This window comes from Phacochoerus africanus, chromosome 12, assembly GCF_016906955.1.
Source record: "Phacochoerus africanus isolate WHEZ1 chromosome 12, ROS_Pafr_v1, whole genome shotgun sequence".
NCBI lineage: Eukaryota > Metazoa > Chordata > Mammalia > Artiodactyla > Suidae > Phacochoerus > Phacochoerus africanus.
Window position 1 is genome coordinate 71,732,373 of NC_062555.1, and position 21,857 is coordinate 71,754,229.

At 48.1% G+C, this 21,857-nt stretch overlaps 2 long non-coding RNA genes across 6 annotated transcripts; one reads left to right on the plus strand and one right to left on the minus strand.

The window, feature by feature from the left end:
* Positions 1-12,693: 12,693 nt before the first annotated feature.
* LOC125112800 (uncharacterized) lies at positions 12,694-16,134 on the minus strand. Of its 5 annotated transcripts, none has more exons than XR_007131260.1 (5): positions 15,508-16,126; positions 15,353-15,388; positions 14,792-15,064; positions 13,935-14,127; positions 12,940-13,459 (listed from the first exon to the last, which is right to left on the minus strand). It is a non-coding gene; the product is annotated as an uncharacterized LOC125112800 (long non-coding RNA). The 5 variants fall into 5 exon arrangements; XR_007131258.1 differs by having other exon boundaries at positions 15,477-16,126; XR_007131259.1 differs by having other exon boundaries at positions 12,939-13,459; positions 14,792-15,388; positions 15,508-16,134.
* On the plus strand, positions 14,126-18,607 carry LOC125112801 (uncharacterized). The gene is made up of 3 exons (XR_007131261.1): positions 14,126-14,419; positions 16,659-17,169; positions 17,923-18,607. It is a non-coding gene; the product is annotated as an uncharacterized LOC125112801 (long non-coding RNA).
* Positions 18,608-21,857: the final 3,250 nt, after the last annotated feature.

Consider the following 21,857-nt stretch of genomic DNA (forward strand, 5'->3'; position numbering starts at 1 on the left):
TGTCAACCATACCTCGGGGAAGCTGGAAAAAGTCAGTCATTTCTGAGAAATACAACAAGCACAGCATATGCGTGATGAGGAAGGGGGTCTCTCTCTAATTTGTACCAAGACCCACATTGCTACTAAACCACAGACGAGTCTTGAGTGGTTGAGTGCGCATCACCGAAACGGTGAAGTAGGTATTGGGGAAACACAAGTGTAATTTGCTGTTGACCTTCCAACAGGATGCCTCAGACCCAGCTATGCTTTGGTTTTTCTTCCTCTGAAGAGCTGCACGCCAGTGGAGCAGATGGCGATTCAATCAGATGTCTATCCAACGACTGCAATGCCCATGTTTACATGAGGCTTGTCAACCTTTCTACCTCTATTTCAATGACTGCGACCACATCCTAGAATTACTCACTTTTAATTTTTCATTCAGTGGGTGAAAGTATACAGCAGGCATCCTCCTGAGCACACATGGCCTACATGAATCTCTGTTCCCCCTGGTGGAGGAGAGGCGAGGAAGACCGCGTGGCAAGGAGGATGATGCCCACTCGGGTAGCAACTGTTCACCTGAACAAACCAGGCGCTGAAAGACGAGTAAATTATGTACAGGAGATCCAAGAAGACGTCTCGCCAGGCCGTGGGGATGACTAATTCTTTTTAGTAGCACATGGCCGTTCTGAAGTTTCTGAGTGAGTCACATTTCCACTGTGGTTTTTCGCCATTTCCTTGTCTCACCAACTTTGAGAGTTAAACTCACATATTGAGAATTTCCTCAGAGGAAAATAAAATGATGGCGGGGTTGCATCTGCACCATAAAGGCAGAATCGCATGAGCTGCTGAAAAGATGGAACCATCCAGGAGAGGCCATAGCAAATGGAAACCCACTAAGAGAAAATGAAAGAAAAAGCCCTCAAAGACAGGCCAAAACTATATTTAAAGGCAACCCCAGTCAATCATTAAATAGCTTTTTTTCCCATTTATGGGGATTGAATAGGAACGTGAAGTTGAGTTTGGATAAGCTCTACAAATGGCAAGAAATGGTTCCATCTTTAAGCATAAAATCCAACTTTCTTTCATGGTCTTAAATGATAAAGTCATTCCCAGGCAGTAAGGGCCTTGCCAGGGATGTACCTGCATATTACCTGGATGTTTGGCCCTGATGTTGGCGCTGCGTGGAAGTAGCAGAATACATCTTTATAGTTTGGCTTTTCTATGTTTTCTTAAACTGGTGGGTAGAGGAAAACACAACCTCCCAGAGACCTCGAGTCTGATGGAAGGGCTCCCTCCTCCACCACCCAAGCCCCTCGCCTGCAGGGGGTCCTTTCTCTCCCACCGATTCTCTTTCCACAGCCAATGAGACCTGCGAAGAGATGGGGCCTTGGCTCTGGTTCCCAGCAGGCATCTCCAAAACCAGGCCTTTGCTTTCTTCCTCTCGACTCATAGGCTCTCTTCTTCCTTTGCTCTTTGATCCAAGCAGTGGGACTCTTTGGAAGTTTCCAGCTCTGTCTCTCTCCTGCCCTCTGAATTCTGACAGCATCTGCTGTTCGAATCACTCTGAGGCCTTCCCTTGATGCTTTGCATGTGGTCGTTTAGAGTCTCATGGGGAATCACCCACTAAACTCACTGGAGCGCTCGACGGGCCTGGGCATCATGGGGCCTGGCTTTGGGTCCCCGTGTGTCCAGTGCTGGGTTGCTGGGGCTTCCGTAACAAAGACACAAACGACGTGTCAGACCTCTCCTGTCTCACTGTCCAGAGGCCAGAATCCAAGGTCAAGTGCCCACAGGTTAATTTCTCCTCAAGGTTCCGAGGGAGAATCTGCTCCAGGCCTCTCTCCTGTGGCTGTGGCTTTCCTGGCAGCCTGTGGTCCCTGGGCTGGCAGACGCAGCCCCCAGTCTCTGATCTTTTTACCGTCACACAGTCTGCTTCCCCTGGGTGAGGCCGGGTCCTGGTCCCCTTTCATAAGCACACGGGCCCCACAAGGACCCCCTAACTTAATCCTCACTGTACAGACCCTGTCTGCACGTCAGGCCACAGCCTCAGGCCCTGGGTTGGGACGTCCACCTACAGCCCGACACTGGAGAGGCCTGGGAGGCCAGCATCCCGCTCCGTGACCGAAGCGCCCATCTCTCAGATGGAAAAACAGAGGACGAAACTTGTTCTGATAAGACTCGGATTGTTGGAAAATCCTAGCTTGTTTGCAGGTTTTGTTTGCAAGGTGGGGGAGCTTAGCCAGGCCGCTTTGTTCTCTGGCCTCAGCCCACCTCCTGGGACCACAAAAGCAGAAACAAGGCCTTTGCCCTCACATTCATCTGTCTGACTCCAAGATAAGAGGGATGTTTCTTTCTCTGGTTTCATTTTTAACTCTCATGGCTTGTCTTAACAGGCCATTCCAGGGAGCCCAACCCCAGATCTGAAGTCAGGAGCATTCACTTCTACCTCTCCCGCTCCCTCAAAGTCACCACAAGGGGCAGAATAAAAGCAGAGCTTTCTTTTCCTTTTCCTTTTTTTTAGTTCCAATTTCTTTTACCTAAGAGTTAATGAGTTCACCTGGGTTTAAGGAGATTTGTAATGGATTTTCAAATCCTTGCTAATATTATTTTTATTATAATGTTGGATTATTAATACCAAGCTAAAAATGTCACTCGCTCTGCAAAATGAAGTGATAAGTACCACTTGGCTTTTAAGAGGAACATTATAGAGGCGGTCCATTAGGGAAATAATCTCAGGTTATAGCCAGCTCTCAAAAGACCTGGGAAATAAGGATTTAAAAATCAAGGCACTTGCAGGCCATTATGACAACTAAATTGGTAAAACATACTAAAATCCTAGCATAATAGTGCTCCTTAGAGAATTGTGACAAATTGTATTAATATTGTATTTCCCAAAAAGTGAAAAAATTAAAGCCTCAGCCGAAGTTGCAGTGGCAACTGTCCGGTGCCGTGAAAGCCGAGGGACACAGCCCCTGCCTGCACAGCTGTAAATCGTCAGGCTGGAAGGGATGTCGGGTCCTAAAGGGAGGGTCACCTGATGGCCACTTGCTGACACTCTGAACAAGGGGCAGAAGGGCCACATCGTCACCAGGGCTCTCCTCACGGCGGCAGGAGAATGACAGCAGGCCCGCTCCCATCTGCAAAGACGGGGGCTCCACCTGTCAGCAGCGGGCAGTGAGACGGGGGGGAAGGGAGGAAGAAGCCAGAAATCCTTGCCGGCTGGATGTGGGCGCAGAAGGAATGCAGCCCGGCCACCGGAGGGAGGACACGCAGCTTCTTTGTCAACCCGCAGATGAGGGAGCCCCTCGTTCAGGCGAGCACATTGACAGCAAGGCACGAGCGTGTTACAAGCATAAAACAAGATCAAATAATGGAGTTCCCACTGTGGCTCAGAGGGCTAAGAACCCAACGTAGTGTCCAAGAGGATTCAGATTCCATCCCTGGTCTCGCTCAGGGGGTCAAGGATCTGGCGTTGCCACAAGCTGCAGCATAGGCCTCAGCCGCAGCTCTGATTTGACCCCTAGCCTAGGAACTTCCATATGCTGAGGATGCATCCATTTAAAAAAAAAAAAAAAAAGGTAAATTGAGCGTGAATTTTTGCACTCCCGAGAGGGTTTCCTTCTCCTGCCCAAATATGAAGCCCTGTGTGCCTGTGATCCATGCGCCTAAAGCCCAAAACATGAGTCTCTCATTTTCACTTTAATTTTTTCATTGAGTCAAATGGCTTAAAATTTGAAAGATAGGGTGCAAAGGGATCAGGAAATCCCTCTTTGGGAAGTCGTTTTGGGTTGAATCCATGACAGAAGAGGGTCGGGCCCATGACTGCAGAGTCACACTTCAACTTTGGCTTGTTTGTTTTTACCGGAAAGCGGCAGTCCCCAGATGAGCCACCAGCTGTCAAGAAGAACCCCCAAAGTCATTAACTCACAGACCTGGAGTCTGGGAGGACTTGAAAGCATCCGCAAGGAGCGTCCCAAACTGTTTGGAGGGAGGAACGCATCCTTGGCCTGGAATTCACATTGTCTGGAATCTTCTCAGCAAGTTTGAAGTTTCAGGCAAAAAGCCGTCATGCGCCAGAAACTCAGCCTTTGGCAAATGCTGTCATGCCATTCATTCGATGGATCGTCAACTGGTATTTGTGTTTTCCCCTGAATTGCTGATTTTGTGGACGGCTGTCTTGATCACTCACATTTAAAAAAGAAATACTCTGTGGGTTTTACGTGTCCAGAGGGAAGGACATACCAAGGCCATTAACCAGGTAGGTGCATCAAAATAGGGTCTCAACCTGAATCGCTGGCTTGCCCAGAGCTTAAAACGGTGGAAAGCTGAGGCAAACCTCCACGTCAATGACTCTGCGGAATTTTGCTCCCTGTCACTCGTGTGCAAGTTGGCACATAGAGCGGTTCCTCCCGTGAGATACTCAGTCTTCGCTCTTCTCTGCGTTCCAGGAGATCCCAAGGGGGAAAAAAGCATTCTTAAGGGTCCGCTGAAAGTGGAGTTTAACCTAAAAGCGAGAGACCCAGAACTGTGGAGCACACATCTTCTAAAACACAAACCAGCCGTTCGCCCAAAGTGGTTCCTAGAAAGCCTACGTGCAAAGGTGGGCTTTTGACGCCTTAAAAAAGACTCAGTTGCATGTACTTAAATACCACTATTTTTAATAAATTCAATTTCTGTTCAATTCTTGGCAAAACTAGGAGGAGTTTTGCAGAGAAAATTGGGTTCCCACTTTTTCCCATACTCAGGATAATATGAACTACCTTATCCTTTGAAACATTTCAAAGACTCTAAGTAGCTAGTCTATCTTGACTTTTATAAATTTATGCTCCAGGTACTTTGGCATGAAACAGAACCGAGTTCAGACCCAGGCTCCCTTATCTCAGCATAACATTAAAAATGTTTCTGGGAGTTCCGGTCATAGCTCAGTGGTTAATGAATCTGACTAGGAACCATGAGGTTGCAAGTTCCATCTCTGGCCTCACTCAGTGGGTTGGGGATCTGACCTTGCCATGAGCTGTGGTGTAGGGCGCAGACGCGGCTCAGATCCTGCGTTCCTGTGGCTGTGGTGTTGTCCACCGGCTACAGCTCTGATTAGACTCCTAGCCTGGGAACCTCCATATGCTGTGGGTGCAACCCTGGAAAAGACAAAAAGACCAAAAAAAAAAAAAAGTTTCTGAACCTCTCTGAGCATCACTTTATTCATCAGTAAAACGAGATTAATTAATATGTACCTCCGTATCAAGACTGGGTCATAAATTAGGTTAATAGGATTAAATGGGATATTGGGATTAAATGGAAATGAGAATAATTCCTACTTTAGTGGAAAGAGCAAATTAGATAATGAATGTGAAGTTCTTAGCCATTGCCAGGCTTCAGCAGCTGCTGAAAAAAAAAAAAATCGCCAAGTGTTGCTGAAGTGGCGACATGACTCAGTTGGAGGTTTTCTTGTCTTCGAGCCTGGCCACATCCCTCTGGGGCCAGCCAGGATGCTCTCAGTTCCACTCCGGTAACAAGGAGGCCCCAGATCTCAGGGGAAGGCCCAGCAAACCTTTGTGCCTCACAGCCCAGCCCTGGACGATCTGTCACCTCTGGGACACAAAGGACAGAGGAGGCAGCGAAGCACACACTGGCTCCAGAAGCTTCTGCTGGAAGAGCCTCATTTCACATGGCATGGGTAAATCTCAGAGCTGTTCCCTACTCCAGGAAGGGAAGGAATATGGTCCCACTGTGTGCTCAAAAGAAGAGAACCAGCAGGGTTTGGCAAGGGACATCTGCTCTGGTCCCCAAGATTCCACAGACCCGTGAGCGTGGCCCGGCCCAGAGGCGCTAACACAGATGCACCCATCAAACTCAGCAGGTTAACCATGAAGAAGGACCTCCCGGAATCTCAGAAACAGGCAAGACACACGAGGCCAAGGTCAAGGGAGTTCCCATAATGACGGTGAAAGAAAATTCCGGAAGCAGCTTCTGCAGGAAGCCTGGGAAGCATGTTGCATGGAACAGAGCAGAGAGAAGGTTCTGGCAGGGAGCGGGGTCTGGGGAGGTGACGAGTGAGGGGGGTGTCATTGGGAGGGAGGACGTAGCAATTAGGAGAGAGTTAGGGGCTGGGTGGTGATAAATACATTAAAACCCAAGCAGAGTGGAAACGCGCGCATCCCGGGGACTGCAGAGAAACCAAGAAGCTGAACGGAGAAGGAAAAGCACGTGGACGGTGTCACCCGGGAGGCGCAGGGCGGGATGGGCTGCCAGCCTCATGCCTCATCTTCCGAGGTGGAGCGTCAGTGAGCAGTCCCAGACCTGGAAGTTCGAGAAAGATCAGCGTGGTCTCTAGAGATTCCAAGAGACCCAGTGAAAAGATCTGGGGAAGAAAGTTTCCTCCGAGAAGAGGAAAGAGCAGAGAAGGGCCGGGAACGGCGTGGTTCACAGGACAGGTTTCCCACCACATCCATGTGGAGCTTTTATTAAATACAATTAACGTTTGAAAAGACGAATGAAGAAAGAAAGGGAGCCTGACATCACAGGAGCACCTGCTCCCAGCCCCAGCGTTCCCCGAGGACGAGGGCCACCCCTCACTCATTCCCTAGAACTCGGAGTCCTCATCTTTGACGGGGGCGACATGCCAACGCTTAGAGACATGGCACAGCCGGTGGCAGAAGCTGAAATGTGCAGAAAGGTTGCTTGTCCCTCTGGGTGCACTCGTCCACCACTGCTTCTGCCGAGCGTGAGTGCCCGTGTGCCAGCCTCCCATGGCGGCAAGCAGACAACTTGGGCTTCATGGGCAGAATGCAGCCATGGGGGCTTCCATCCCCCGCCCCAACCCATCATTTTACCAGTCCTGTGACTTGGAGATTGACTTAACTTCTCTGCCTCTGGTTACACCATTTACAAAGTGAGGGAAGTCAAAGAACCCACCCTCCTATTGCAAGGAATCGAGTAAGCAGCAAATGCCTAAGGCAGGGGACCAGTGCCTGGCACACACATGCCAGCTCATTAGTTAGTTAGTTTTGCTTTTTAGGGCCACACCTGCAGCATATGGAAGTTTCCAGGCTAGGGGGTCAAATAGCAGCTGCAGCCGCTGGCCTCGCCACAGCCACGGCAACGCCTGGAGCTACATCACAGCTCACAGCAAAGGCAGATCCTTAACCCACTGAGCGAGGCCAGGGATTGAACCCGCATCCTCATGAATACTAGTCGGGTTCGGAACCCACTGAGCCATGACAGAACTCCCAGCTCATTGTGTTCTTTTGCTTTAGGACAGTGGGTTATGTCTTTTAATCACTAAATGAACTTTCTGTTAATACACTGACTCTGGAACTTTGAGAACGCAGGTCGCAAGAGGCTGGCGACCGCAGTAACGGTGAATTCTCCATTGACCTCAGAAGGAGTTTTCTTAGGATCGAAACACAGGTAATTTCTCTGCCAGCTTCTGTGCAAAGAAGAGGGTTTGCTGTGAAGTCAGGCAACCCTGGCATGAAATCCCAGCTCTCCCGCTGACCAGGAGCAGAACTGGACAAGCGGGGAATTTTCACCTCCTTCCTCAGTCAGAGTCTCCGTGAGGAAAGGAAGATAGGACAAAGCTGCCTCATCAGGTTACGGAAGGATGGATTCCGAAAGGGCAAAAAGCAATGCTTATTGTCACGGCTGCATGCAGGGAACTCTCAACAACTGTCAAATATCAAGAGCATTATCAAGTATTTCCCTCCACTCAAGACCTGGCCCAAGAGAGACATTTTCCGTGAAGCTTCCTCCAAAAATCTACATCGATTCCTGACGCCTTGAGTGTTTACTCGTTTGCTGTGTTCCCGGGAACTGGCTCTCCTGCTGCTTATTCATGGCCTGTGGGGATCAGTGTATTGGGATCATTTGTTACATTAGTTTAACTGTATCAGCCAGGATATAATCTTCTTAAAGAAAAGTCCCCATCGCACACAGGATGGTGCTAAACAGACTGCAGGTGCTAAGAAAGTATGTGCTGCTGATGACTTTTTTTGTTTGTTTGTTTTTTTGTCCTTTTAGGGCCACACCTGCAACACATGGAGGTTCCCAGGCTAGGAATCGAATCCAAGCTACAGCCACTGGCCTACACCACAGCCACAGCAACTCAAATCCAAGCCATGTCTGCAACCTACACCACAGCTCACAGCAATGCCGGATCCTTAACCCACTGATCGAGGCCTGGGATTGAACCCGCAACCTCATGCTGCCTAGTCAGATCCATTTTTGCTGCACCACGACAGGAACTCCTGATTTTTTTTTTTTTTCTAATTGGCAAAGCTTTTACATGGATCTATGTTGTGCAATGGAAAATAACAACAGCAAGAACAGTAATAATAACTATTTTCAGGGGCTTGTGTTCTGCCTGGAATCTCACCGTCCTTGTTGGCAGCTGCGCTGGAAAGCTGCTGTGTGTACCAGTTAACTTTTTTCTGCCCCCAAACTTAGTGGCTTAAACCAACAATGCCCGACTTTCTCAACACCCCCTGGGCTCAGGCGGGTTGCTTAGACAACGTCTGCTGGGCTTCTGCTGTGGCTGCAAACAGCTTGCAGGTTGTGAGGGGCTGGGCTCAACTGGGACCTCAGGAGTTGAGCCCCTCTTCCACTCCTCACCATAAGACAAGACGACCTCATGCTCATTGCGTTCTGTTTGCTTGTTTCATGTGCTATTTATTTATTTCTTGCTTTTCTAGGGCCACACCCTCAGCATATGGAAGTTCTCAGGCTAGGGGTCCAATCAGAGCTGCCGCTGCTGGCCTGCACCACAGTCACAGCAGCTCAGGATCTGAGCCACACCTGCGCCCTACACCGCAGCTCATGGCAATGCCAGATCCTTAACCTACTGAGCCAGGCCAGGGATCGAACTTTCATCCTCATAGATGCTAGTCAGCTTCATTAACGACTGAGCCAGGGCAGGAACTCCTGTTTCATGTGATTTAATATCTCACTGGCCAAGGCTGGTGTGGGTGAAGCCTAGATTCAATATGGAAGACAAATTCACGCAACAGGAGTGACACATTGGGGGTCGGCGGCGGGGCTGGGGGTGGGGCTTCTGTAAAAACCTACTGAGGGCAGAGGCTCGTTTTTACAAATAAGGAAACCAAGGCTTACAGGCTTGAAGTCTCTTGCCTGGGTTGCACAGAAGCAGAGTTGGAACCCACCATGGCTCATTTCACATCACGATTACTTCTAGAGAACATGTCCAGATCAATTGGGATTTTTTTTTTTAATTGTAGTTGTGTTTGGGGGAGGTAAACCCACCGTGGGCCTTTCCCTTGTGCGTGTCAGGACCTCCAGGAAAGAGGAAGGGGTAGGGGCTGCCTCAGAGAGCTACCATTCAACCCCTGACCTTTGTCTCCCAGCCGTGGAGGCTAGAAAGCTAATTCCAAGCCCCCTTACAGCTGGGCACTGACACATGGCCAAGTCCTGGACCATGGGGGGAAGCAGAACTTCCCACGAAGTCTATAATTCTCAAATATGTGGGAAAAAAAGAAGAATATTCTTCAGCAGAAAGACTCTTTAACCTCTTTCCTCTGCCTTTTTTTTCTCTTTTCAGCAGCTTTATTGAGGTATAGTTTATAGACAAAGAACCACACCCCACTCCTGGGCCTATACCTGGACAAAACTTTCATTGAAAAAGACACATGCACCCATATGTTCATTGCAGCATTATTCACAATAGCCAAGACATGGAAACAACCTAAAACCCCATCCACAGATGAATGGATTAAGAAGACATGGTATAGGGATTTCCCTTAGTGGCTCAGCAATTAACAAACCAACTAGGATCCATGAGGATGCAGGTTCAATCCCTGGCCTCATTCAGCGTAGGTCAAAGACTCGGCTTGGATCCTATGTTGCTGTGGCTCCAATTTGACCCCTAGCCTTGGAACTTCCATATGCCATGGGTGCAGCCCTAAAAAGCAAAAAAAAAAAAAAAAGATGTGGTATATATGCAATGGAATACTACTCAGCCATTAAAAAGACAAAATAATGCCATTTGCAGCAACACGGGTGGAACTAGACTAGCGATTCTCATACTGAGTGAAATAAGTTAGAGAAAGACAGACACCACATGATATCACTTCTGTGCAGAGTCTAAAATATGGCACAAATGATCTATTTTCAAAACAGAAATAGATCATGGACTGGCAGACAGACTTACGTTTGCTGAGTAGGGACGGGGAAGGAATGGGTGGATTGGGAGTCTGGGGTTAGCCGATGCACTTGGAGTGGATGGGCAGTGAGATCCTGCTGTACAGCACAGGGAACTGTGTCTAGTCACTTGTGATGGAAGAGGACGGGTGATATGTGAGAAAAAGGATGTATGTCTGTGTATGACTGGGTCCCCTTGCTGTACGGCAGGAATCGGCAGCGTATTGCAAGTCAACTATAATAAAAAAAGAACCTCACATATTGAGTGTGTACAATCGGATGAGGTTGGACGTGTGCAAACCCCCTGGAAACCATCACCAAACTCAACCTAATAGACTTATCCATCACCTCCAGAGTCTCCTCCTGTCCTCTCCCTCCCTCCCCTTTTTTGGTGTGTGTGTGTGAGAGCACATAACCCAAGATCAACCCTCTTGACAAATTTGTGGTGCACAGCATAGGGCCATGGACTGTGAGCACAAGGCAATGCAGCGGATTCTAGAACTCTCTTATCTTGCATTTATCCCCATGGAACAACCTTCTTCCCCTTAAAAAAAAAAAAAGAGGCAAAAACCTGCACATGGAGCTGCCTAAATGGATAGCAGGCATCCTAGAACCACAAGAATAACCAGACCAGGCAGGAAGAGGGGTCAGAAATGAGAGGAGGAAACTTGATCCTTGAAGATGTTACTACAAAGCTGCTGTGTTAGCCCCAAACGCTCCTCCTTGGTACTAATTTTTATGTGTGTTTAATATAACCTCATCTCTGAATACGTCTGGTTACTCTGCTCTCAGTGACTTGCAGCCAAATGTAATCCTAAATGTGTTAAGACCCAGGGTCAGGGCAGGGTCAGAAGAGTGAAGCTGACAGTGCAGAAGAGCTATAAGCAGTTATCTGCTAAGAATCCAACAATCTGAGCAAAAATTTTATTTGCTTTTCAGGGCTGCACCCGAGGAATATGGAGGTTCCCAGGCTAGGGGTCGAATCAGAGCTATAGCTGCCGGCCTCCACCACAGCCACAGCAACACCAGATGCAAGCCACGTCTGCGACCTACACCACAGCTCACAGCAACACTGGATCCTTAACTCACGGAGCGAGGCCAGGGATCGAACCCCTAACCCTAGTCCTCATGGACCACAGTCAGGTTCGTTACCCCTGGGCCGTGACGGGAACTCCCTGAACAAAACCTGTATGACGCCAGCTGTCTCCGTGGCTTGGCCCGTGCTCAGGCCAGGTTTGTACTGGCGAGGAAGGAGGTTGTGGCCAAAATTCCTGAGAGAATTAAGTCATCGCTTCCTTCACCTTTGCTTCTAGAGACAGAGCCAAAGGCATCAGTCAGGTGGGGCTCAAGCAGGCTGTGATGCGGCCTCTTCTCTCAAACGCCATAATTTAATGAAACCATGGCACAACAGTTTTCCAAAATACATGTGCAAAGTTCAGAGAGAAACAGGTAATGTCATGGATGAGACTTTTCTGAGCTTTAGTGTTGACAAAGCAAAGGTGTCTCTGAAACACCTTCTGAACTAAAACTGATTTTTACAATTTACTAGGAAGGTAAGTTGCTTCACTGGCTGTTCATCAAGCACTTAAATTAAGGCCCAGGGCCATTTTAGGTTAGAAATGCAAATGAAAGAGCTTTTGGATTATTTCTTTGATATACAGAGTCTTTCTGTAAAAACAATTAAGAAGTGTTAATCCCTTGTAGCCTCAGTTCATGTGGCTTGAGTTTTCTGATCAAGACCGAAAAGGAACTGCTGTGAATTGAAAAACCCTGCCTCGCGTTACATCGCGTGGCCTGGAGTGGGGGGGCGGGCTTCTTTCTTTTAAGTTTATTTCACCCGGAGTGAAAGAAGCCGCACTGCTAAAGTCGAAAGGAATCTGGTTCAAGAGATTTTTTTTCCCCTTTCTACTAAAAAAATAGATTAAATAATTATAAAGAAAGAGAAGAGTCCGAAGCACCCTGGTCACGCATCAGATAATTTGATGGGATTTTAATATTATTGAGAAAAGGGCCTCTGTTCAAAGAAAAGTAAAGTGTGCTTTTGTAGAATTTGGGATCCTGTGCTTCACTTTACGTTTATAAACAAGGTACGGAGGTGACCCTCTGGATTGTTCCAGGAGAAAAGAAACACTCACCCCTCTCCAACTTGCAGAATTTTGTGCAGATTATCTTCATATTTCTTTGCCAAATCTGAAACCAGCGTAAAGACAAGCTCTGGCAACATATCTGGTACAACTTGGCTGGTCATCTCTTAGACTCGTCCATCAGTTAATAAACATTACTTTTTATGCTGTGAGAAATGTATCCAGCCAGGACCCAAGGGTACAAATAGTTATGTGACCTGTTACTGGAATCCTAAGGCTGGAGCTTCTGATTTGGGTGGGAGGGAAGAAGGCAGAGTCTGGGAGAAAATCTCGAGCACCCCCACGCAGAGGGCAGGGGGGCAGGCGGGCAAAGCAGGCTGGCCTCTTGGGGGGACAGGACCCCCCCACCTCCCGTGTGCCGGAGGCTGAGGGGCCTTGTCTCAGTCAGCTCCAGCCATCATCACAAAGTCCCACAGGCCAGGCAGCTTGAACAGCAGAACTTTATTTTTATTTGATTTGATTTTGCTTTTTAGGGTGCCACCCCCGGCATGCGGACGTTCCCAGGCTAGGGGTTGAATCAGAGCTGCAGCCGCCAGCCAACACCGCAGCCACAGCAACACGGGCTCCAAGCCACGTCTGCACCTTGCACTGCAGCTCACGGCCACACTGGATCCTTAACCCACCGAGCGAGGCCAGGGATGGAACCTGCTTCCTCATGGATACTAGTTGGGTTCATGACCCCTGAGCCACAACGGGAACTCCAAACAGCAGGATTTTATTTCTCATAGTTCTGGAGGCTGGGCATCAAGATCAGGGAGCTGCACGGGCAAGTTCCTGTGAGAGGTCTTTCCTGGTCTGTGGACGGCTGGCTTCTCACTGTGTCCTCATGAGGAAGAGAGACGGAGACAGCAGAGAGAGAATGGGGTTCTCTCTATCAGATGCGGGATCCCTCCCATGACCTCATTCAACCTCCGCCACCTCCTTGGAGGCTCCATCCCCAAGTCTGGCCGCACTGGGCTTCCAGGCGCCAAGACGAGGCCCTGGCTCCCCCTCCGTTCAGCCCCTTCGGCCGATAAGCCAGGGGGGACACACACCTTGGCCGGCAGCTCACGCACATCCTCTGAGGCCCAGCCCCACTTCCGAGGGACCCGGGGAGCCTGCACCAACCTCTCTGGGCTCTGCTTTGGCATTTTCTCTCAGACATCTTAGCAACACCATCATCGCCTTGTGCTCCAGCGAAGTCTTCCCTGAAAGCAGATCAAGGTAGAGGTGTCCGACCCCAGAACAGATAAGAGAGGGGCGGGGATGTGAGCAGTGCCGCATTCCACCTGCCCTGCTCGCGGCCATCCTCCCTGGGGACCAATGAGCTGCCTCTGCACATCCCCAGGTTCCAAGTACAGAACAACTGCACTGTGACTTGTCAGCGAGGAAGGAGAGAAACGCAAAGTGACGAATCTATTCTGGGCCCTGAAGTATCTGAAGTTATCTTCTAGGCACGCATGCACGCGAGCGCACACACGCGCACACACACACACACACACTTCTACTGTCTCACCACATAGTCATTAGACCAATGTTCCCCGGGAGAAGTCATTGCAAAGCATAGGCAGCAGCTTCTAAAAAATCAAGTAGAGTCCCATGGATTTCCAGAGACTTAAAAATTCCAATGGCCTTTTATCAGGAAACTAAAAGGAAGAAATAACCTCTAATAAAAATTCTCACCATGAGCGCCTGAACTGACATCCTGCAACGAGACCTCTGTCCCACGGGCAGGCATTTGGAGTCTCTTTGCCAGGAGTGGCGGCAGGCCGTGCCCTGACCCAACAGGACACTTTTGCAAAGTGGTTGGCTAACGTTCTGGAATGCAGTCTGTGGCTGTTCAGTGAATTCTTTCCTCCGGGCAAACAAGCTGGCTCTAGAAGGAATCACACATGGTCGTTTATTCCCATTAGCAACCCCAAACAAGCCAGTGGCTTTACCCCAACAGCAGAAAAGCCTAGGTTATTTTTAAATGTACTCAGTTTAACGTTTCATAATCCGTGATTTCCCAACGACAAAAAGAAGCGATGGCACAGCTGTGAAAGTTACATGAGAACTCCGAGGGCTACCAAGTAGGGAAAGAGGCAACAGAGGGCAATGCACACGCTCTAGACGAGTGGAAGGCCTGGGATCCCCGTCTGAGGAGCCTACTTCCGTTTCTGTAACAGGTAAGCCCCCAGCACGACCTCGGATAAAGTAGATAAAGCAACAAGGACCTGCTGGACCGCACGGGGAAGAACACGTGATGTCTCGTAACAGCCTCTAATGGAAAAGAAGCGGAAAACACGTGAAGGTCTAACTGAATGACCTTGCTGTACACCTAAAACACTCTGAATCAACTATACTTCAATTTTTAAAATTGCTCATAAACTCTAGCCTAAAAAGAAACGAGTTACAACTTTCAGTGGTGTGCACAGGAGTGTCCTGATCTCACGTTTTTCTCCCGACAACTTTTGTATTTAAGAAAACCAAATTGGTATTTGTATTTAATTTTGTATTTAATTTGCATTTAAAAAATATATATATATATATCTTCCAACCTGGCTTTGAGAAATGCATCTGTAAAGGCAGCCTGATTGCAAAGCCCAGGAGATTACAGGCCGTCAGGGAGAGGCAGTCTCCAGGTTTCCCAGGACGGCAGCCTCTCCCCCCTGACCCCCACCAGTCAGTTCAAGTCGACGTGACTTGGCTGGAAGTCCCACAGCCCCACGGAACCGGGCCATCTGTCCACACGGAGGGGTATCCACCCCTCGCCCATGAGGTTCCACTCCGATGTCCAGGGCAAGAGCCGCAGCTTCACCAGCAAAACGTGCCTGGGGGACAAGAAAAAGGAAAGTGGACGTTGACTCGCACTCAATTAATGGGACATTTTCAATCATCCTGACGTCTGATTGTGCAAGAGCTCCTTCTCCTGAAGAGCGACGGAAATCAGCGATGCGGCCACGGTTAAGGATAAAGGTGGACCTGGCTTTGAAGGTGTGACACTGTTTCGCGAAGAAGAAACTCGCTTTGTCCCAGACCTCGTCACTGCCAAGAGGGAGTTACCGTCAGGCGTGTTTTAAAAGACTCACCAGCTATGACCTGAAGGAGCCATGACTTACCTGTGAGACTGTCATTTCTTGGACAATCCCTTTCATCTGTAAATGAGGAAGTGAGTCAGCTTTACTAAGTGCTACCTCACGGCTGGCGTTTTGTTGTGGGATGGGAACGCATGCGGTGACTCACAGGAGCCTGGATCACCAAGCGTACAGCTCACCGTTGGTATCTGCTCTTCAAACAAGGACAGGTTCTGCTGTCAGAGATCTTAACAGTCGCTTGGATTGGAAAAGTGCCCGGCTGGTCACAAGACGGCATGACTCACTACGGCCGCTCCACTTTAGCTGAACACAGACGGGGCTGCAAGAACAGAAGCGGCCCCCGTGATGTCATCTCTTTTCTATGTGTCTTTAACATAGTTTAGATAGAGAGGTTGTTGAGTAAGACGCACGGCTTTCAAATGAGAAGAATGCGTCTGAAATACTTGGGGAAGGAAAACACCAGACCCGGTCCAGGAATTCGGGGTGTGTGGTCTCTGCTGATACAAAGTCTTCCACACGGTTTCAAGACCTATAAACTAGTCACCTGGGTTGGTCAAAGTTTAACTCGGCTGAAATAGTTCAGGCTTAAGTAACCATGGAAGAATGTCGCATTTCCAGAACAGACGGAGAAAGTCCTCATTTCCAGCTATTCAAAACCCACGAAAATAATGCACAAAGACTTCGCAAACAGGTTTCAAAAATCAAGGCAGATAGATGCAGTGTTTGTGTGTGAGTGGTGGGGATTAGCAGTCACTTCCTAACGAGTTTCTCTTCTTTTCCATTTCTTTAATGAGCGGGTATTGCTTTTATGTTGACAAAAATTAAGCAGAAAAAAAAAAGGAAAAAATGTTTCCTTAGGGTTCGCTCCTTGAGACAAAGAAAGCCAAAACAAAGTGACGAAGTAAATTGACAGTGACCAGCTATCTCCCATCGCGATGCCAGTAAAACTGCATGAGCCAAACTGAGATCTCTGTTTACCGAACACACCACTGGTCCCAGAAGAGCCAGTGTGACAGTGGCTCCCACAGTCCTGTCGCTGGAGCACTGGCAGCCTTCCGCTTGTAAGGACTGATTTTGGTGAGAGCCAGCCGAGAGGAGGAAAGGATGGGGTCATGTGGCCCAGCCAAGATGAACCAACTGTCCTTCACCAGGCTGAGGACGCCACCTCCTCCAGGTGGCTTTCGCTGGAAAATGGGACAACAGCAGAGAAAGGGGCGTTGCTCCGGGAAAGCTTTGATATCATGAGCAAAAGTTATGTGTCTTTCAAATTTAGCAAGTCATTGTTTAACTTCCCTTTTTCTTTTCTTTTCTTTTTTTTTTTTTTTTCCAGCGTTGCCTGTTTGCTTTGGGGAGATCTCGAGAAAATACAGAAGCTTTGTCAGAGCCTAAAGAGGAAGTCGAGAACTGTAATGAGATGACAAGTCACTCTCTGACCCCCAACACAGCTTGTTTTTGAAGCAACTTGTTCCTGGACCCCCAGTCCAGCTTGTTTCATGAAAGCTGAGAGGTGGATGTCCTGTATTTCTGCCACTGGCTTGCCCTTAACTTCACTTGTCCCTTCAGCTCTCGACTCCCCGCCGTCAGAGGCAGTCCTGAGCCATCTTTTGCGCATCGTTCCTGTGACTTAAGAGCTGGTCTCCTGGACTCCCGATGTCTGTTTCCTTGTGAGGCGCCTCTCTGCCTCACGTGCTGCTGCGATGTCTGTTCTCAACTTTCTTCTGCCATCCACACATCCACAGAGGGCTGATCTCTCGAACCTTGAGTAATTGCTGGAAGATAAAGCATTGCAACCAAAGATTGGAGAGGGCAGTCCATTCTTAGAGATGGCACAATGATTATCAGTAAATACCAATATAATGATTAAAATGTCAATAAATACCAATCCAATGATTAAATATACCAATTGTTTCCTGTAGCTATCCTCCCAGAGAGAGCAGTAGTTAATGATGGCCAGATAAATATGTTTTTATTTTTTTGTGGGGGAGAGGGGCTGCCCCTGTGGCATATGGAAGTTCCCAGGCTAGGGGTCAAATCGGAGCTGCACCTGCCTGCCTACACTACAGCCACAGCAATGCCAGATCTGAGCCGCATCTGGGAGCTACACCACAGTTCACGGCCATGCCAGACCCTTAATCCACTGAGTGAGGACAGGGATTGAACCCACATCCTCATGGATGCTAGGCAGGGACTTAATCCACTGAGCCACAGCAGAAACTCCCTAAATATGTTTTTCAATAAAGACAATTTAGATTCCTCTGAAAAACTACAAAAGTGGTGTCATAGCACTTTTATATACACTCATCTTAAACCTAGAAAAGCAAGTTTTAAGGGGTAAAAACGATGGCTATGGAGTAACCTCATTTTTTTTTTAAATCTTATTTGAAATGTATCTGTTATTCAAGACTAACCTAAGCTCGCCCCCATCACCTAACAACTGAGTATTATTTTCTACAAGCTGCAAAAGGGCCTCCGTAGGCTCAGAGCCGGCCTCTCCCCTGGGGGCTGAGTTAGGGCTGCTTCGGAAGCCTCGGGCTGGGCTGGCGGCCACCTGCCTTCCATTCTGTTGACCTGTGTGTGTGTCCTTCCTCCCCCAGAGCCGGCTGAGCCCACCAAGTATCTTTATCTTCAGAAAAACAGAGGACAAACTCATTCAACCTAGAGTGGCTCCGATCGTCACCTCTCCCGAGGGTGTTAACGCTCCAAACAGAAGATACGAAGGAAGAGGACGGGAGCCTCGGGAAGAGAATCGAGAGGACTTCCCGCCGCCCAGACCTCGAAACGCAACTGTGCGCTTTCGCCTGTCCCTTGAACAACCACATGTGTATTTCCTGACTCAAAACATAGTTCATAATCTAATGAGGTCTTTCAGATTAGCTTCTTTCGGTGGATATGAAATTCTTGTAGGTATACAATTTAAATGACAAGTACTATGCCTTCCACGGCTGAAGGCCACCAAATGGAGAGAACGCTTGGAAAATCAGAGAATCGATGGAAAACTTTAAAACTCCCGGTGGCCGCGCTGACCAGTAAAACCGGACGGTCCGGAAAAGGGACGTGCCGGGCAGCACGAGCACCCGCATTCTTCTGCCTTCATCGCCTGCAGTAAAAGTTCGCCGCAAAGGTCAGCCCCTCCTCCATCGCCACTCGCGCGTGTCTTTTCTTCTCTAAGTGCTAATATTTTTAAGAAAAAATGCAATGCACGTATCTATCTGCAAGATATTGCAGATTTTCTTCAATTTTCATTTGTTGAATAAATAAAAGCAGAATATTGAAGATTGACATATGTTTTTATTTATTTATTTATTTAATCTTTTCAGGGCCACACTCGTGGCACAGGGAGGTTCCCAGGTGAGGGGTCTAATTGGAGCCTCGTCTGCCAGCCTACACCACAGCTCACGGCAACACCAGATCCTTAACCCACTGAGCAAGGCCAGGGATCAAACCCGCAACCTCATGGCTTCCGGTCGGATTCGCTCCCGCTGCGCCACGACGGGAACTCCAAGATTTATGTATGTTTTTATATAGGCTTTTAGTTGGTTTTTGGGGTCCACCTTCTCCAAGCATTTGGTTGGTCAGTTATATGAATGGGTGAGAAATTTTAAAAAGAAAAAAGGAAGGAAGAAGGGAAGAAATTAAGCCCCTCCTCCCCATACAAGCGAGAAGGAGGTTCACCGCCACAGCCAGCAAAGGCCAGTGCCCTCAGCTGCCAAAGCCCGTCGTAAGAGCTCGGGATGCAAGTCAACCCGCTTCTATTCGTCAGGAAAGGGACTGCGTCGGTCTATTAGAGCTGACTTCACCTAGACTCGCCATGGCAACTCTTCTGGATTCAGACTGCCTTACACTTTTTACAGTCGTATTTTATTTAGTATCAAAAAAAGATATGTGTGTATACAATATTGTATATAAATATATAGTTCTGTACATACACAGCGTGACATTTTTTACTTACACTCACACACAGCGAGAGAAAGCTGTAGTGTTCTTGCCTGTCTCGATTTAAACATAGTAGTAAAAAATGGACAGAACACTGTAAATCCGCTGCAATGGAAAAAATAAAAATCATTATAAAAAAATAAATACAGTAGTATTGGTATCATTCTTTACTTCGAGAAAGACTGTCCTATGCTGTTGTGATAGCAGATCAATACTGTGTAATTATTTCTCCCGTGGATTGGAGACACCTGATGATTATCCATCTCCTTCCGAAGCCCTTAACTCCAAGAGCCAACCGAGCAGCTGAGAGGCAAGGGTCCGACTTCGGCTGCTCCTGTAAGACGGACTCCTGGCTGGCAGCTCTCCACCGAGTCACAGCTGTTGACCCCAAGCAAATCTGTAAGGTCTTTGCTTTTGAGGCCCACGGATCCCAGGTAACTCAGTTTGGTGTAAATTAGAACCTAGACTGAAACAGCAGTTAAGGGAGGAGACAAAACTGTCTTTGCCTACCCCCCCCTCGAGCATTGTGTGGGTGCAGTGTCCCACCGAGGACGAGATGACCAGTTGTGAGGTCACTTGGGGGTGATGAAAAGTTAAGCGGTGGAAAGTAAACTTTTTCACTCTCTCGTGAACTCGCTGTTTCTTGGCAGGATTAGGATACAGGCGTTACCACACCTGGGGCCTAGGTGTCAGAGCACCCCCGGCAGCCTCAGCAAGAGGCAACCCTGATCCAGGCATGGGGTTGCCTTCAAAAGTATTAGCTCGTGTTGGAAGTAACACACTGGGTCCCGTTTTCTACTTTAAAAAAAGGAAAATGTACTTGATATTTCTGTCATTTCTGATGACTAGATCTGGTTAGAACACTACGACGGCGCCGCACAGTTTCGGTGCCATCGCATCTCTTAAAAGAACATAAAATTCCGTCATTGAGGCATGGCTCTGAACTTAAGATTCTTTGCTCTGTGAGGAACTGCCTCTTAAAAAAAAAAAAAAAAAAAAAGGCTAATCTATGTGGGCAGCGCGTGTCGTCAAAGATTTGTCTCTATGGCCAATGACAAAGGGAAAAGCTAAGGGCCGTGAGAAGGGCCGGGGGTGCAGATGTGCGGGGTGCCATGGGCCTGAGCAAAACAAGCAAGTTTAAGAGAAGCTTCCTTCCGTGATCCTTCACCGTCCTTAAAGATACTTTGCATAGGGGTTCCTGGGTGGCTCCGTGGGTTGAGGATCCGGCATTGTCACTGCAGTGGCATGAGTTCAATCCCTGGCCTGGGAATTTCCACATGCCGTGGACGCAGCCAAAAAATAACATAACATAAAACAAAATAGTGTACTGTATATGTACACACACACACACATTTATATACACACCTAGATTATAAGTACTCTGACTGAAGGGCTAACTGAAAAATCTGGTATGATATATACCCAGACCATGCATTCACATTCCATAGGAAATCAAGTATCACAGCGAAGAGATGATTTTCTTCCATTCAGACTTGCAAAAATGAAATAATCCAGTTCTTTCCAATTGGGGCCATATTGGTTTGATTTAAATTGTTTCAATTTTTCTGTAACACGTACAGTTAGAAGCGTAGACAAAGAAACCCATCTCATAAGCACGATTTTATGAGACAATCAACTGGAAAGAGTGAACACCGGCTTGAAGCATTTACAATATTCACAAGCCACGCTCTGATTAACGCAGGCCACCGGCAGCAAACAAGAGTATAATGTCACCTGTAGGGAAGAAGGCATTTTGATAAAGATGAAAATATAATTAAGGACTTTCCAGTTTACTCGTGTTTATAAGAACACCCCGAATCCCGGTGGACGTTTTCAAGGGCAGGTGAGCGAGGGAGAAACAGGCCTGATGGTCATATGCGGTGTTGGGGACATTGTCTCAGACTTAGCTCTGCTTCGGGAACTAGAACTGCCCGCTAATTTCCAGGGAGCCCTACCACCGGGCAAGCCGACATCTCACAACCCGGGAGTCACAGGAATGGGTGATTTGGCACATCTGACTAACCCCCAACTCCCAGCAACTTAACTTCCAGGGTCCGGGCAGCGGCAGGGTGGGCTATGCTAATGAGTGTTCCTTTTAGGCAGATAAGTACCAAGAAATGAAAAAGCAAGAAGAAAAAAATGTCAAAAGCCAAGTAACCCTCAAGGGAGGGATTACACAATAAAAGTGTTCAAATTTCTGAGCAAAACTGTTATTACACGATTGCAAACTTCAGGTCTGCCTAATGTACTGAATAATTACACTTTTTTTTTTTTTGCCTTTTCTAGGGCCGCTTCCCGAGGCATATGGAGGTTCCCAGGCTAGGGATCCAATCTGAGTTGTATGTAGCCACTGGCCAACGCCAGAGCCACAGCAACGCGGGATCCGAGCCACGTCTGCGACCTACACCAAAGCTCAGGGCAACGCGGGATCCAAGCCACGTCTGCAACCTACACCAAAGCTCAGGGCAACGCTGGATCCTTAACTCACTGAGCAAGACCAGGGATGGAACCCACATCCTCGTGGGAGCTGTGTCAGGTTCATAACCCTCTGAGCCACAACAGGAACTCCTAGGTATTTTTTAAATGACCTGAAAAA